General features: G+C 40.5%; 1 protein-coding gene across 8 annotated transcripts in view; it reads right to left on the bottom strand.

Annotated features, from left to right (window-relative positions):
• Positions 1-15,174, bottom strand: part of LOC116062793 (disabled homolog 2-interacting protein) — a 169,970-nt gene that overhangs the window by 106,849 nt on the left and 47,947 nt on the right. For 2 of the 8 annotated variants that reach the window (XM_035991201.1, XM_031317481.2), the window contains exon 1: positions 13,313-13,549. The exons of the other annotated variants lie outside the window; for them this stretch is intronic. The gene's annotated coding sequence lies outside the window, so the exon portion shown is untranslated. Of the gene's footprint in view, positions 1-13,312; positions 13,550-15,174 lie in introns of those variants that run through there. 8 annotated transcript variants of the gene reach the window in all.

The following is a 15,174-nucleotide window of genomic DNA, read 5'->3' on the forward strand; positions in this document are numbered from 1 at the left end:
CACTTGAGACAGACAGACCTCTGGCAATGTTGTTTTCAAATTTAATATCAAATGTGCCACAAATGCACACACAGTCAAACACGTTCATGCACCATCACGCTTAGTCACAGGCAATTTGTGTGCATATTCAGATTCATACATGCCCACTGGTTGTCACCAGCTAATGAGTCTGTGTTAACTTATTTGACAAAAATCTATGCATTTACCTGTTATTTCTGAAAATTTGATAAACAAAAATGAACTGGCTAAAAAAATAATATGAGTATTTAAATTAATCACCGGGACCGGGTACAGCCTGACTCTGGAGATAAAACTGAGATTAGCTCTCATATTCAATTTTATGTTCTGCTTGTTAACCCAATGGCTGTTTTGCCAGACTCTTAAACACATTTAGAGAGGATTTAAATTGCTATTTTTATTCTCAATTTTTGTCATTTTGGTGATGGTGATTTTCCTTTGGGGCTGGCTTAAACCTCTATGCAAAAACTCCTCTATGCAGAAAAAAACCCTGAGTATACGTCAAAAAGGCACACAAAACAGAAACATAAATAGCATGGCCGTTTTGGATTATTGAAAACACTGTACTTCACAATGTACTGCTAAACACCTCTAAATTGAGTATCAGCTGCTATAATGTTATTTTTATACCATGCTGCTTATTAGCAGATCTGGCTGTGCAGAATTAAGCTTAGCCAGTGGCCTCTCCTGTGGCTGTGTACCTCTTGTTTTATCTCCCTCCTCCAATGTTGGGCTTCAGATCTTATAGGCCCCCACAGAGTCCCAAAACACAATAGTGCAGCCCACACCAGAGGGAGAATCCTGTGAGCTCAACGTCTGCCAATACCATTTCTGTTTACCGAGTACCAGCTCACATTATAAAGCACCCAACAATACAGACAACACCTAGCCTGAAATTGTTGACCAATGCTTGTAGTAAGAGTGCGTGTAAAAGTATGTCATTGAATTGTGTCAATGCAATTAAGTAAGAAATGGCTTCTTTTTTTACCCAAAGTGCTCCACTTTAATTATAATTTTTGGACCTTTAAAACTATGTATTTATTATTTTGTATTTTATATATATATTTATAATTGATACTTGATCAAATGCCTATCACAGTTTCCCAGAGCATTGGCTAACATCTTCACATCTTCAACACTCTGAAATCATCCCACTTGAAAAGGTGGAGCCAAAGAATGTTTGATATTTCTGCTTGATTATTGAAGTTATTATCACAACAGTTGGCGATTAATCATCTGTTGATCAACTTATTGACTTATTACTTTAGCACTGATTCTACCTAATACTTTTACCCTGTCTCTGTTGCACTGACACACACTGGGTGACACAGTACACACACACACACACACACACACACACACACACACAGTGAGGCCTTGTGCAACGCTCATCAAAGAGACAGGATTACACTGTGAATAGCTCACATTCTGTTGTTGACATTTAAGCGAATGCTTACACAGGGAAATCATCAAACAAATAAGCGGCCAGCAAAAAAAAAACACACGCACGCACGCACACACACACACACGCACAAGCACAAGCACACACACACACACACACACACACACACACACACACACACACAGATAGATAAATTGAGGCTTCATCGAGTCCGCTGGGGGATGGTCATACGTGCACAGGAATGGACAAACAGTATAAGCTATGCAACGGTTTTTACTGTCAATCTCCTTCTAGTAATCCTGTTCTTATTTAATCTACGTGGCAAACCCCTTTAAATCCCAGGTCAAACAACACGCTATGTGAGAGGGATGGAAGAGCAAAAGCAGAAATGGGTACTGTTTTAGGAGGTTTTTCAAAAACTTTCCAATATGCACAACGGTTTGTTGCTACATGCCTGCAGCTACAAAACAAATTCACATCCGTTATCTTGAAGAGTACCAGAACTTCCAATTGTTTTATGAACATGACGTACTGAAAACTTGGTGCCACCGTGAGCTCTGGATTTCTTCCTAGTTTTGTCATCATTTATTTTTGGTTGCTTTGTTGACAACCAATCCTGCAGTGCTTCATGGTAATAGGCTGTGAGCAAAGTATTAGAGTTTATACTAGGTAGGGAAATATTGCACCCATAAGTAATCTAAATTATTTCTTGTAAGGCATCGGTAATAGTATTTGCTCTGACAGGACAGGCTGTAAAAATGCAGAAAAAATAATTAGAGGACAGAGTGGGCCAGGAAGCCGGTTTTATAGGTAACGAAACATGTCATTACAGAAGTGGGACTGTACTGCTTCAATTATCCTCCTCTCACTTCATTCCTAAGCTTTTTATTGATGCTCTTTATAACATCCCCCTCTCTTTGTACATGTAAGGAAGAATCACTACTACTCGTTCTTTCCTTTAATTGCTCACTTTCTTTTCTTTTGCTCACTCAGGTTCCTATTAACACTTTTACACCAGACGTGGGACAAAATAAACCACGCCTGTGCTGATATGTTCACGTGGCATTAAATGGAGCGGGTTTCTTAAACACCTACATATCTCATAATAGCTGATAATAGCTTGTTTCCCATTTTATTCTGTAATATGTCATGCTCTTTATGTCGGAATTTATGGAATTCAGTCAGAGCCCATGTAAGGGTCGCCACTTCCCATTCAGCCACAGAGACTCCATTGTCATATAAACAATAGGCATAATTTGTTTAATGGCCATGTGAAATTTAAGTGGCCCACAGAATGAGGCTAAGGAGGGGTGACTGGGGATTTGGCAGCGATACAGGCAATACTGAGGCTGGCAATTAATAGTACTGTAAAACTTCTCTATCCATCAACCGCTGACCTTTGATATGTGCAAATGTGCTGTTACTGTTAATTAAGCTTTCACCTGCCTGTACATACTAGTCAGGCACACAAGCACCCGCTTTTATCTCTGTAATTGTAGTCAATATGCTGCAAAATTACTATGCATGAACTCACAAATGAGCAAACACACATATATAGAGGTGGTCCTTTAAAAACAAAGGCAAACATAAACTCATGTTGCCCTAAAATGAAGATGACTGTAGAAATTAAAAGAGGGGATTGTCCAATGAGGTTGGGGGATTGGGAGGGGAGGTTTCCATAGAGCACACAGTCAACAGTTTTCATAGAGACTATTTCTGGTGTAGAAAGTAGTTAGGATGAAAAACGATAGACAGTGGGTACTTTGGACGCGGGTGTGTCATAGTAACAGATGTTTTAAGGAGAGCTCTGTGCTCTGCCTCCCTGAGCTCTGACAGTGTGTGATCTAGATGTCAGGAGGTGGAGCGCTGCTCCAGACCAGTTTAACCCGCTTGTACCCCAGAGCCTTATATGCAGTAATCTATCCTTTTGATATGTTCAATACAAATTCACAGTGGGGCGTTACTGGGCAGACCTGAAGGACCAACATGAGACTGGCTGTATCAGATAGATGACAGAATAAGAGATGATGCAAATTTAAAAATGTGTTTTCAGTTTTTAGTTGTATTGTAGTTCCTGCAGAAAAGAGACATTGCTGTTCTTTTGCGGATAGTTTCTACTCCCCCCCCCCCAATATTTTGCTACTTAGTATCAGCATGTAAGCATTGTCAGTGTGAGCATGTTATGCTAATGTTAGCATTTAGCTCTAAGCAATGTAAGCATGGCTGTAGACTCTTAAGTCTTTTTACTATTTAAACAGATGGCAAACTCACTCCAATTTGCCACAAGTGTTAAAGTAATTTACCAACGATTGTTAAACTAATCCAAAATGGACTCTCAGAATCTGAATCAACAGTCAGAAAAGTATGTATTGCCAGGTAAGTAGAACTTAGCCTACTAGGAATTTGCTTTGGTTGATGGTGCATACATAAAAACACATTTAAACGTTAATATGAAATAAACAGAAACACATACTGTACATAAAACTATGTAACATTAAGAAAGAAAAGAAAAAGCTGTATGGATTAGTGCAGGGTGTGCAAAAGATGTTGAGGGATGATTCTTGCAGTTCCTTCACAATAAAAGCCTTCCAAGAACTTTTACTTGTATTTTAAAATGTATCCGTTGTTTTTGGTCCTAACTGACGTAGTGTATAAAGACAATCTAAATCTTTGTACACTAGATTCATATACCAATAATGGATTATATTCCCTGAATTTCCTTTGAAATATAAGCAGCATACCTTCTTTACAGTATATCTGGCAGATACAGTAGAAGTAGTAACAGCAAGCTTTTACGAGGAAAAAGTGAAGTGGAAAGACAAAAAAGGTGCCTACAGTATTTTAGTTTGGAAAAACCCTAAAGAGTTAACAGCTGAGTTTTAATGTCCTGTTATGGCAATAAGTCTTCTGATTTCAGTTACTTTTAGAATGCACGGCATAGGTAAGCCAGCCATTGGCAATCTGCTAACAAGTCTACACACACAAGTCCACACACGGACAAAGACACACACAAACTCAAACATGATGCAAAGACAGACAAAACAGGCACTCAAAGTGAATTGTATTTGCTCATCAACATGGCCTGTAAGTGAAGTCATCCCTCTGATCAACAACACTTTATCTAGCGTGGGGATCCACATCCGAGCTGTAAACAGCAATCTCACAGTATCTCTCTCCTGTGGGTGTGTTTGTGTGCATGTCCGTGTCAGAAGATGAAATGGAAGTTGTCAGTGAGGCCAGAGGGAGGAAACAGGCCCATTTGGAGTTCTTTTTACGCATTAGCATACACTTAACTTTTTTCTCAAAGTGGTACAGCCCCAATGACAAAAGGTGAAACTTCTGTGTGTGTGTGTGTGTGTGTGTGTGTGTGTGTGTGTGTGTGTGTGTGTGTGTGTGTGTGTGTGTGTGTGTGTGTGTGTGTGTGTGTGTGTGTGTGTGTGTGTGCGTGTTAATACATGTGTGTAGTTATTCAGAGAGATCGAGGGCAGGACGGAGGAGAACAACTATCTGGGACAGTGCAGTATCCACTAGTTGGTTCTACAAAGACACTGACAAGCAACACAACTGTAGCTCAGGTTATTATAGCCTCAGATAATCTCCATTCAAACTATATTTGATATCTACAAATATCTTGCCTACAAACCTAAACACAAATGATTGTATGATCAGGGAGGGATTGTACTGTGTGTGTGTGTGTGTGTGTGTGTGTGTGTGTGTGTGTGTGTGTGTGTGTGTGTGTGTGTGCGTGTGTGTGTGTGTGCGTGCGTGCGTGTGATCGAAGTGGAGAGTTATGTGACAGGAAGTGAGGTACGTTGGGAGGGAAAGGGGAACCTTTGGGAGTGGAGTTCATTTCCCCCTCTTTCCTGTTTTCTGTTTTGTCTCAGCACGTTAGGACACCTTGTTACATCATCGACATGATTTCTTTCACTCCGACGGGGGGGGTGTGTGTGTGTGTGTGTGTGTGTGTGTGTGTGTGTGTGTGTGTGTGTGTGTGTGTGTGTGTGTGTGTGTGTGTGTGTGTGTGTGTGTGTTTTAAACTGAGAGAACACTGTAAGATAAACTGAGAAAGAGAACTTTTTTTTACTTTGTACAACAAGAAGTACAATAATCCATCATGAAAGGTGTGTTCAAAAAGAGTGATGAATGTATCTTACATAACAATGCTGCTGTTATCAGAACACCCTCTCTCATGTGTAAGTAAAAGAAAAGCATCCTAATTGCCATGTACTACGTGACAAAATATGTCCAGAAAATAAACAAATGAAAACGTTATGTGTTAAGTCCACATATTAGCCAGTCGCTCAACGGAAGCAGCATGTGTCTTTCTGTTGATCAGAATAAAGACTCTTGGAACATCTAATTATCCCCTTGATGGTTACCATAGAAACCATGAAAGCCTTGGGATATGTTGCCTATGAGAAATGTCCACGTAAGTTTAAGTGATACAAAAGGTCATGATGTCGGGAGGGAGTTAGTCCCTGTCTTCCTAACTTTCTCTCAAGTCTGTACGTAAACTATACATTGGAGTAAGACAATTTTGGTTTTATTAAATAATGTATTGCTTCATTGCTCTGTGACATCACTGCAGGCTTCAGATCCTTTCAGACGAACCCACACAGCCCCACCAGCCTTGGATGTATAGTTAGAAATGAGACAGTTGCTTTGCGGTGTCTCTGAAAGCCGAATCACATGAGACAAGTTAGCAGGTCTTTAATCTCAAGTTCAAGGAGCGTTTCATCTGTGGTGCCACATAAATTACATAATAGTCAAAGGTGTAGGCAGCAATAGAACTAAAGCATTGTGGTTGAAAAACTTGGAGCACCGTGTAAATTGTATTGTCTGCACTGGGTTTTTCGGGGGTCAACACCTTGAGTTGCCGCTTTAAAAACCTGCATATTCTCAGAGCGTGCAGTAAAAGGACTTATGCATGCAAACAGTGTGTGCTTATTTCTGCAGTCTAGCTTCATTTTGTTTTGACAGCCAGGGGCCTGGTTCAGTGATGGGCTTTTGTCTCCACAGATTTTATTGCGTACCAGTCTGTCTCTGTGATGAAAGCCTATCTTTATGTGTACATCAATGTCAAGGCAGATTTAAAAGAGAAAGGAGAAAAATATAAATATATAAGTCCAACCATAAACATTCCTCATTTGCATCGCTGTGGGACAATTTCTTACAGAATATTGCAAGTTTAACATTAAAGAGTCGGGTTTATTACAACTTGGGTCTTATTTTCACCGTTTTAGCCATAACTTTATTCTGTAATACTAACATTGTACTCATCAAGTTAGTTACTGACTTTTAGGTTATGAGACATCATCTCAAAAACATCCAGACAGTTTACAGAATGACTTCCTTGTTGAATTTGAAAAGACGGTAATTCTCAAAGAATTGCCACTATATAACGGCATCTGGATCATAATCACGATCGGGATGACTGAAATGAATGCCTAGGTTACTGGATGAAGTGTGTGCATTATATGCCCAGACTCGTCTGGTGTGAGGGGCTTAGGACAGAGAGGGGAGAGCTGCCTTTTCCAGAAAACTCCCTACCCTAACTCTATTGCATTGAGAGTGTCTACTGTAACTACATGTGCATGCAGCATGGTGGCATACAGCATACATGCTGACACTGCAATGTGCCTATTCAAATTCTAAGCCTTCATGAATACAGCCAGACACACACAGTGAGCCCATACATCCGTTTAACTGGCAGCTTAAAGCCGTAGTTGAGAGTCACATCTGCTGAGAGGGGCCACGTAATTAAATTATTGACAACTACATAAGGACTCCAGCATTAATAATAAGAGTCAATATATCAACATATTATCTCATTACCTTATGATGAGAAGTGCTCAACAGCCTATGCCTTGAAGCACGATTCCTCCACTCATGTACACACCTGCAGTACATACAAATGCACACTCACGCAGTGTGCACAGAGATAATATGTGCGCTGTAATATTGTGTGTTTACAATAAACAGGTCAAGAGATACAATTGTGAAAGCTGAAAGTTTGGTGAAATGTTGGCACTAGGGCCAAGGTCCAAAATGAAAAGTGTTCTTCCTCTTGGGAGCACAAATGTGCACACTCGCAGCAGGTTTTACACAAATCATGTCAGTTTGAGATATTTTCATCACAGACAAACAGACAAATGGATGGAGGGACAGAGGAAGATGATCACAACATCCACTCCTTTGCAAAAAAAATTTTTTAATTCCAATGTATAATTACATGCAATAATGCATTGAAATACTGTATGTAGTAATTACATTTCTTCAGAGTAAGATTTTTAAGTATGACCTCAATGTGTATTGTGCATCTCTCAGTCCCTCCAGGATTTTGCGATGTCGCGATCGCAACAATTCACGCTAATTCAACCAATCACCGTGAATTTGGTGCGACTCGCAATTCTGACTGCAATCACCACAACTATTCCGCAAAATTGACCAATAACCGGAGGTTCCCGCGACTTCAACCAATCCCAGCAGTCCCACGTGCACTCTGAGAGCCACTGACCAAGCGGGAGTGAGAACGGGTTGACGTAACACACGTACGTCGCCAAATTCATTTCCTTGTTTCTGATATGAAGAGGAGACGTGTGTGACTCGAACATCTCACATTTACCAACAAAACGTACAGCGAAAGACCTTGCAAAACATTTCAGACCGTCCTGCCAACCTGTATACTATATATTTTAACATCAACGTACGCTGTAACTTTTTTCACTCTAAAGTCGCTGAAAGCGGCTGCCGTTTCAATCCTGTCGTCTCTCTGCATCGGGCGGGGCTGCTGCTCAGTTCCCCCTGCGACTAACGCGCGCGCGCGCGCGCGCGCACACACACACACACACACACACACACACACACACACACACACACACACACACACACACACACACACACACACACACACACACACACACACACACACACACACACACACACACACACACACACACACACACACACGGTGGATGCAAGAATAACTGCAGATGAGACGTACAGGATGACCTAAATTGAGGACAGCTACTCTCGTTATTGTAAGTGCAATGATAAGTTAAAGTCCAATAAGTACTTTATCAAACCGTATGACTGTGTGTCCCAGCCCAGGCCAGGATAGGAAATTAACTAACAATGTAAAGATCCACAAGCCACTGACACATATGTTCAAATTTGATTAATTCAATAAATTATTATTTTTTGTCTTAAATCCACCAGCCATTTTCATATTATACCAACATTTGCAGCATCCTGAGCCTTTTTGGTAAGGTTACTAGGAAAACTCAGCCTAGAGTAATTTTATTCTCCCCAAAACAAGTTTCCTTTTTATTTTTAAAGAACTATACCAAAAAAAAATTTCAGTGTCTCTCGCAAACAAAAATACAAAAGACATCGCAACTTTTATCGCAATTTTTTTAAAAAGCTCCCGCAAAATCAGGCATTTTGGGCCGCAACAATCTCAAAAAAAGGCTGCAAAATCCTGGAGCGACTAATCTCTATGTGTGAGTGTATGTTCCCTTAGTAGTGAGCAGGGGGAATCATTTGTTGGTTAAGGAGTGTTTTGGGGAAGCAAAACAAAGAATTCAGATCCACAAAAATCCAAGGTTTTTGTGTCCTGGATTCAGATGTTAAGCACTTAATTGCTAAAACAAAGACACATTGAATCGTTTTCCACAGTCCTCATTAGTGGTTGCAGGACAGAAAACAATGAAGTGGTTAATTGATTTTGATCATAACAAGCCATAAGTGCCAGTGCAAACACAAAGGCTACAGTGGCAGCCACATGCCCAAACATGCAATCTAAAAGAAACGGATCATTTATCTCACATATGATCACACACACACACACACACACACACACACACACACACACACACACACACACACACACACACACAGAGTGTTTGCATCTGTGGATGCGCAGAAGGTACCCGGCAAAACACATACACATAATTCTACGGTATGCCAACAAACACCCTCTACCCTTTTTTACTCCCCAAACACACATACACAGTTAAACCACCCCCGTTTATTGCTGTCAAACATATATCAAAATCCTTTCTGTTGTACGTGATTCATGGCTCTAATTACATAGCTGTTCTTCAGAGAGCAGGAGGAGGAAAGGAAAGCTGGAGGGGGGGGGGGCTGTAAGACTGTAAGCCACAGTAAGGTGTGTGTGAGGAGGAGACACTATGGACAGTATGTGACCTAAAATTCTTTGAAAATAAAATACGGAGAACTATGTCATGTTCCACACATAAACAATATGTTTAAACAGATTTTAATATCACTAAGTGGCCTAGTTTAAAAATCAGAGAAGTCCCATGTGCTTTTCTCGTGACCACTTTTGTATTGTGTACACACTTTACACACATTGTGTGTGCAGTGTGTGTGCATCTAGTAAAGGGCAAACTTGCAATCAAATCACAGTCTCTGTAATAACTTTCCCTATCAGAGAAAATACAGCTTGAGTGTGATCTTTGATTTCGCAATAATTAAAAAATAGCTCAACAAGTACGCTCAAGACAGGAGATGTTGAATCTTTTCTCAATTGTTCAGATTTTTTTATTTTTTTTTTCCAGAGCCAGTTTCACAATAGTTGGCTGTTTTTCACCAAAAAAGTCAACCTTCGTTAAACACATCACAGCCTGCATCTGACATTACAGGTTAAAAGGAAGTGACAGACAACTTTAAACAGAATGAATGAACAGAATTTCATGTTAAAAAATGTACCATGTTAATAATAAATGCAAAAAAAAGTCAACAGTCCCAGATGACAAAGCCCTTGTTGCTGTATTTATCTAACAGCACTGAGCAAGAGTGTTTTGTACTAGAATACACACCAGAGATTTACAAGGGGAGAGAGGCAGAGATAGCAGAGATATGTGGGTAATACTGGGATGCTATTATCTCTTTAGTCAGTGTGGCAGCAGTTTATCACAGCAGTCAATCACCAAGTAATCACTATCAGCTAGGAACTCCTTCCACTTTCACTTCCTAAGAAGAGCACTGCTCCGCTCCGCTGCCTGGGCCGCCAGAGATAAAGATGTTACAAAGAGCGAATAAGCACACTCAATGACAGATTATATTAGGTTGTATATTATTTAACACCCTTTATTCAAACTAAAATTGTCATCGATTACACTGACACTATAGTCTGTAATACAATATAGCAAATGCTGGTGAGGTGTTCATTTAAAATAAAATCTAGTGCCAAAACAATTAGCTGATTAATTGATTGGCAGATAATGTATCAACAATTTTGATGATGGCTAAATCATAATCAGTCATTTATCGAGCAAAACATTTTCAAATGTGAAGTTTTTCTGGTTTGTTTTTCTGTTTTACATCATTGTAAACTGAACATCTATGATTTTTGGACTGTTCGCTGAACAAAACAAGTAACTATACCTATGTAAATAATGACCTGTAGAATATAGTATATATATTCTCCCCACCTGTAAATACAATAAGTGTTTATAGTGTACATATTACCGTTTGTAATAAAGTTTTATTTTTTCTTCCATTTCCTATTTTTATTCTGTCTTAGTGTATTTTTCTATCCTATTTATATTGAATGTGTATTTTTTTTTAGTGCTGTCAGTTAAACGCGTTATTAACGGCGTTAACGCAAACCCATTTTAACAGCGTCAATTTTTTTATCGCAAGATTAGCGTTCTTTTTGGCCTAGCAAACTTTGTCGTTTTTTTCATATGCTGTTGCAACAACTAGTAACGTTAGAAAAACTACAACACCACACCGGATCTAGCTAGACCGGAAACAAAACAACAGGCACACCACACACATTTGTTTGGGCTTGCAAGCCAGCGAAAGAGTAGTAGGCTAACGTTACGTTTTGAGTGGATGGCGAGCGCGAGATGCCAAAATGGATGCCAATAAGATTCTGAATGGAAAGTTTACTTTTAAGAGTTGCCAAATGGTTCCATTGACAAGACCAAAGTGATCTGTGTGTTTTGTCGTCGTGAACTGAGCTATCATCGCAGCACGTCCAGTCTGAAGTACCACTTGATGGCCAAGCACACAGCTGATGCGAATTCTCCGCCCCCTCGTCAAAGCCAGGCGACAATGGATGACTTCAGACAGAAGCACATGGATACCACAACTAAGAACAAACTTAGTGCAGCCATAGCTAAATGGGTGGCTACTGCATGTAGGCATGTTAACGTTGTGGACGTAACGAGGGTCTAGCTGATATCATAGCATTAAAATGAGAAAAAATAATGGGACAAAAAGAAATCAAGGGACATTTAGAATAGATAGAAATGTGTGATTAATTGCGATTAATTCCGAGTTAACTATGCGATTAAATATTTTAATCGTTTGACAGCACTAGTATTTTTGTATTTCTTGTGCTGCATTGACAAGTGAATTTCCCCATTGTGGGATCAATAAAGTCTATCTTATCTTAACTGGAAACTGTCAACTTAGGTTCTGAGAAACTGTGACTGGCATACTGTATTTTCACTGTTTTTAGACATTTTAGAGACTAAACGTTTTATTGATTAATCAAAAAAAACTACCAACTGATTAATTTAAGGGGAAAAGTATTACAAGCCAAGTTATCCAGCTGTACCACTGCCGTGATCTGCAATTACAGCAAGGTGTTTTATAGTCCAGATCACTGTTGACCTCCAACCTCTATATCTTTTCTTATGAGCCACACTGATCCCTGCCTGATTCTCTGGCTCACTCATCTTCCCCTCCAGTGACTCTGCCACCTTAGGAATGCCATTCCAGTCACCCCATAATTCCCGCTCAGTGTTCCCAGTAATCCCTCTTCTCCGGCTGCTCCAAGCCTACTTCCTTCCCCACAGCTGCTGGCTGGCCCGGCTTGCTCTAATAATAGGACAACAATGCCCGCCCCACGCCCGGATACACTGCACTACTACTGAAAAAAATGAAAGAAAAAAACCTCAACATCTCAAAACTCTTTGCAAAGACTCTGAAATATGTTTAAAGTGTTTCCTACACACGTTTACTATAACAGATAAGTACTTTATACAAAAAAAAAAAAGTCGGAAATTGTTATATTAACATACATGTTAGACCCTAGCATGTTACACACTACGCATTATTGACGTCCAACTCCAAAAGAGCACCATTAGACAAACTTGTTGACGTTTAGTACTTCTGTGTGCGGGTAATAGACTGCAGCATGTAAACACATGTTGGTGGAGGAATGATTATGAGGCTGCCCACTCAAGTAAGCTACTATCTGTGGTAGAGTCAGGGAAAACACTGTAATCATGCAGGAGCTGATAAATGAAGGCTAAATACTGCTAAAGTAGTTAAACACAACCTTGTGCCTTTGCCACTGTGTGTTAGACACACACACACACACACACACACACACACACACCGGTAGGTTATGAATAAATGTAATTTATGTTACATGGTCCTGTCAGCAAAGCAGTCTCAAGCCACACACACAAACACCAAAGAAAGGGAGGCATTAATCAAAAAAAAAAAAAAAAGAGTGTGGAGAGACTGAGAGCTGGACTGAGTTTTCTTTTCTCATCTTCTGCTGTCCCACTTGTGGAAGCAGAGCTATGTTACAGCTCTTTGCGTCTTTGAGCCTGACATTTCTTCAAGAACCCTCTTCTCTCCTCATTGGTATCTTCCAATAAAAACATTCTTTCTACCCCTGCTTTGCATCCTTCTCTGACGGATCAGTGTGATAATGTTGCTTGCCTGGCACGTGAAAAGCTCCCCTCCACACCTCCTCCTCTCTTTCAACCCCCCACGCCATTCCAACAAGAGAACAATCCCACAGAAAAGATCACAAAATGTGTAACTTAGACCCCCTTATTTCTCTTAAAGACTAATGGGCAGTGAAAGGAGAGAAACAAAAAAAAAAAAGCTAGTGCTCACCTCAGACAAGGTCCCACTGTCGCAGGGAAAGGAGAAGTAATATCATCCTCAATCCGCACAGAAAACCAAGAGCAACAAGTAGTAACTCCAGAGATTCCTCCTCCCCTCTCTCGCACTCCTGCTTCCTTGCTCTGTTTCTCCCACTGCTTTGCACTCATTCAGGCTGCAGTAGCTGCAGTGGACTGAGCAAGTATGCGTGTGGTGTGTGTGTGTGTGTGTGTGTGTGTGTGTGTGTGTGTGTGTGTTTGTGTGTGTGTGTGAGGGTGTGAGAGAGTGTGTGTATGATCCTGTGGACTCCTGCAGGGGTATTGACTCTTAGCAGGGTTCAGGTCCTCCCCCTTCTCAGGATCACATAAGAGAGAGAGAGAGAGAGAGAGAGAGAGAGAGAGAGAGAGAGAGAGAAAAGCTCACCCACACACACACAAAAAGGGGGCAGGAGAGTTCTCTCTTTGTCTTTTGTTGCTTTTTCTCACTTCCTTGCTCTGTGTCTTCATATGTCTGTAACTCCCTGCTCTACAGCCCCTTTCATGCAAGAAACCGAATGGGAGAGAGAGACTGTGTATGTGTGTGTGTATATGCCGTCGTGCTTCAGCGCCGGGGGCTGGGAGGAGGAGAAGGAGGCGGAGTTTAGACCTCAGAGAGCCAAATTCCTACCTCACATCCAACCAATCAGAGGCCTTGTCGCGGTTGACCAAAAACCGCCGGACCAGGCCGGGCCTCACTACCACACTCCAGCTTTAAAGCATTAGCTGGAGTTTGCAGTGCACTTATGCTACATTCTGCAGCAGTGTTGTGATGATCGCTGGGAAATGACTTGTCTTTGTATACAATGACATTTTGCAATGTTTGTTACAGTGCCGAGCCAAGGAAATTGTAACTATATAGCATACTTCAGACACAAAGGCATGTTCAAAGTGTAACAAAGTTTATTACATATTCAAAAAAAAAAACTCTGTAAGGTATTTCAAAAACAAAAATGACCCTGTATAGCTGTAAATTACACTTTTTTTCTCTCAAAGATATAACCCCCTTATTTTGCTAAATCAGTCCATGCAAGTTTCCAAACTGTGTTTAAGACTCAAGTCACGACACAAAACTATATCAAAATAACAAAAGGTAGCCTAATATGCATGTTACAGTAGGAGGAAGCTGTGTAGTGATGCTCCCTTGTCTCTTCCCACGTCCCTTCCTCCTTGCTGTCAAAGAACAGTGCTCTCACGTTTCGGCTGCTGTCCTTGGCCAGACATTTGTCAAGCAAGGCATTTGTCCACAGAAGTGACAGCAGGTCTCCCCCTCCTCCTGCTATTCACACCGGGTTACTGCTGGCTACCTCAAGCCTTAGGGCTGTGTAAATAAGATAAATATCTAACCTAAACTGCAATGTTAGCTTTTAGTCAAATACAGTCTGCTGGTATTCATCACCACAATGTTTTTATTATTGTTATCATGTGAGATATTTCAGTCTGAAACATGCAGGGGGGCCGACCGACCAACAGATTAACGTTGCTATCCCAAGAGTCATGCCACTACTAAATGTTCACAGAAAATAGGTGTGGAATGAACATGTGCATTTACCACACTAGAATGCACAAGATAAATGAAATCTGGATGAGGAAACCTGTTTTCAAAGTATGTGTGGTTCTAATGTTTATACTACTATCACTATTTAAAGTGCCCATATTATGAAAAAATCACTTTTTCTGGGATTTGGGGTGTTATGTTGTGTCTCTGGTGCTTCCACACACATACAAACTTTGAAAAAAATCCATCCATGCTGTTTAGAGTGAGATACAGTTTCTGAATGTGTCCTGCCTTCAGTCTCTGGGTGAGCTGTTCAAAATCAGCACGGCTTGTGACGTCAC

The sequence above is a fragment of the Sander lucioperca genome, chromosome 14 (assembly GCF_008315115.2).
Source record: "Sander lucioperca isolate FBNREF2018 chromosome 14, SLUC_FBN_1.2, whole genome shotgun sequence".
Lineage (NCBI taxonomy): Eukaryota > Metazoa > Chordata > Actinopteri > Perciformes > Percidae > Sander > Sander lucioperca.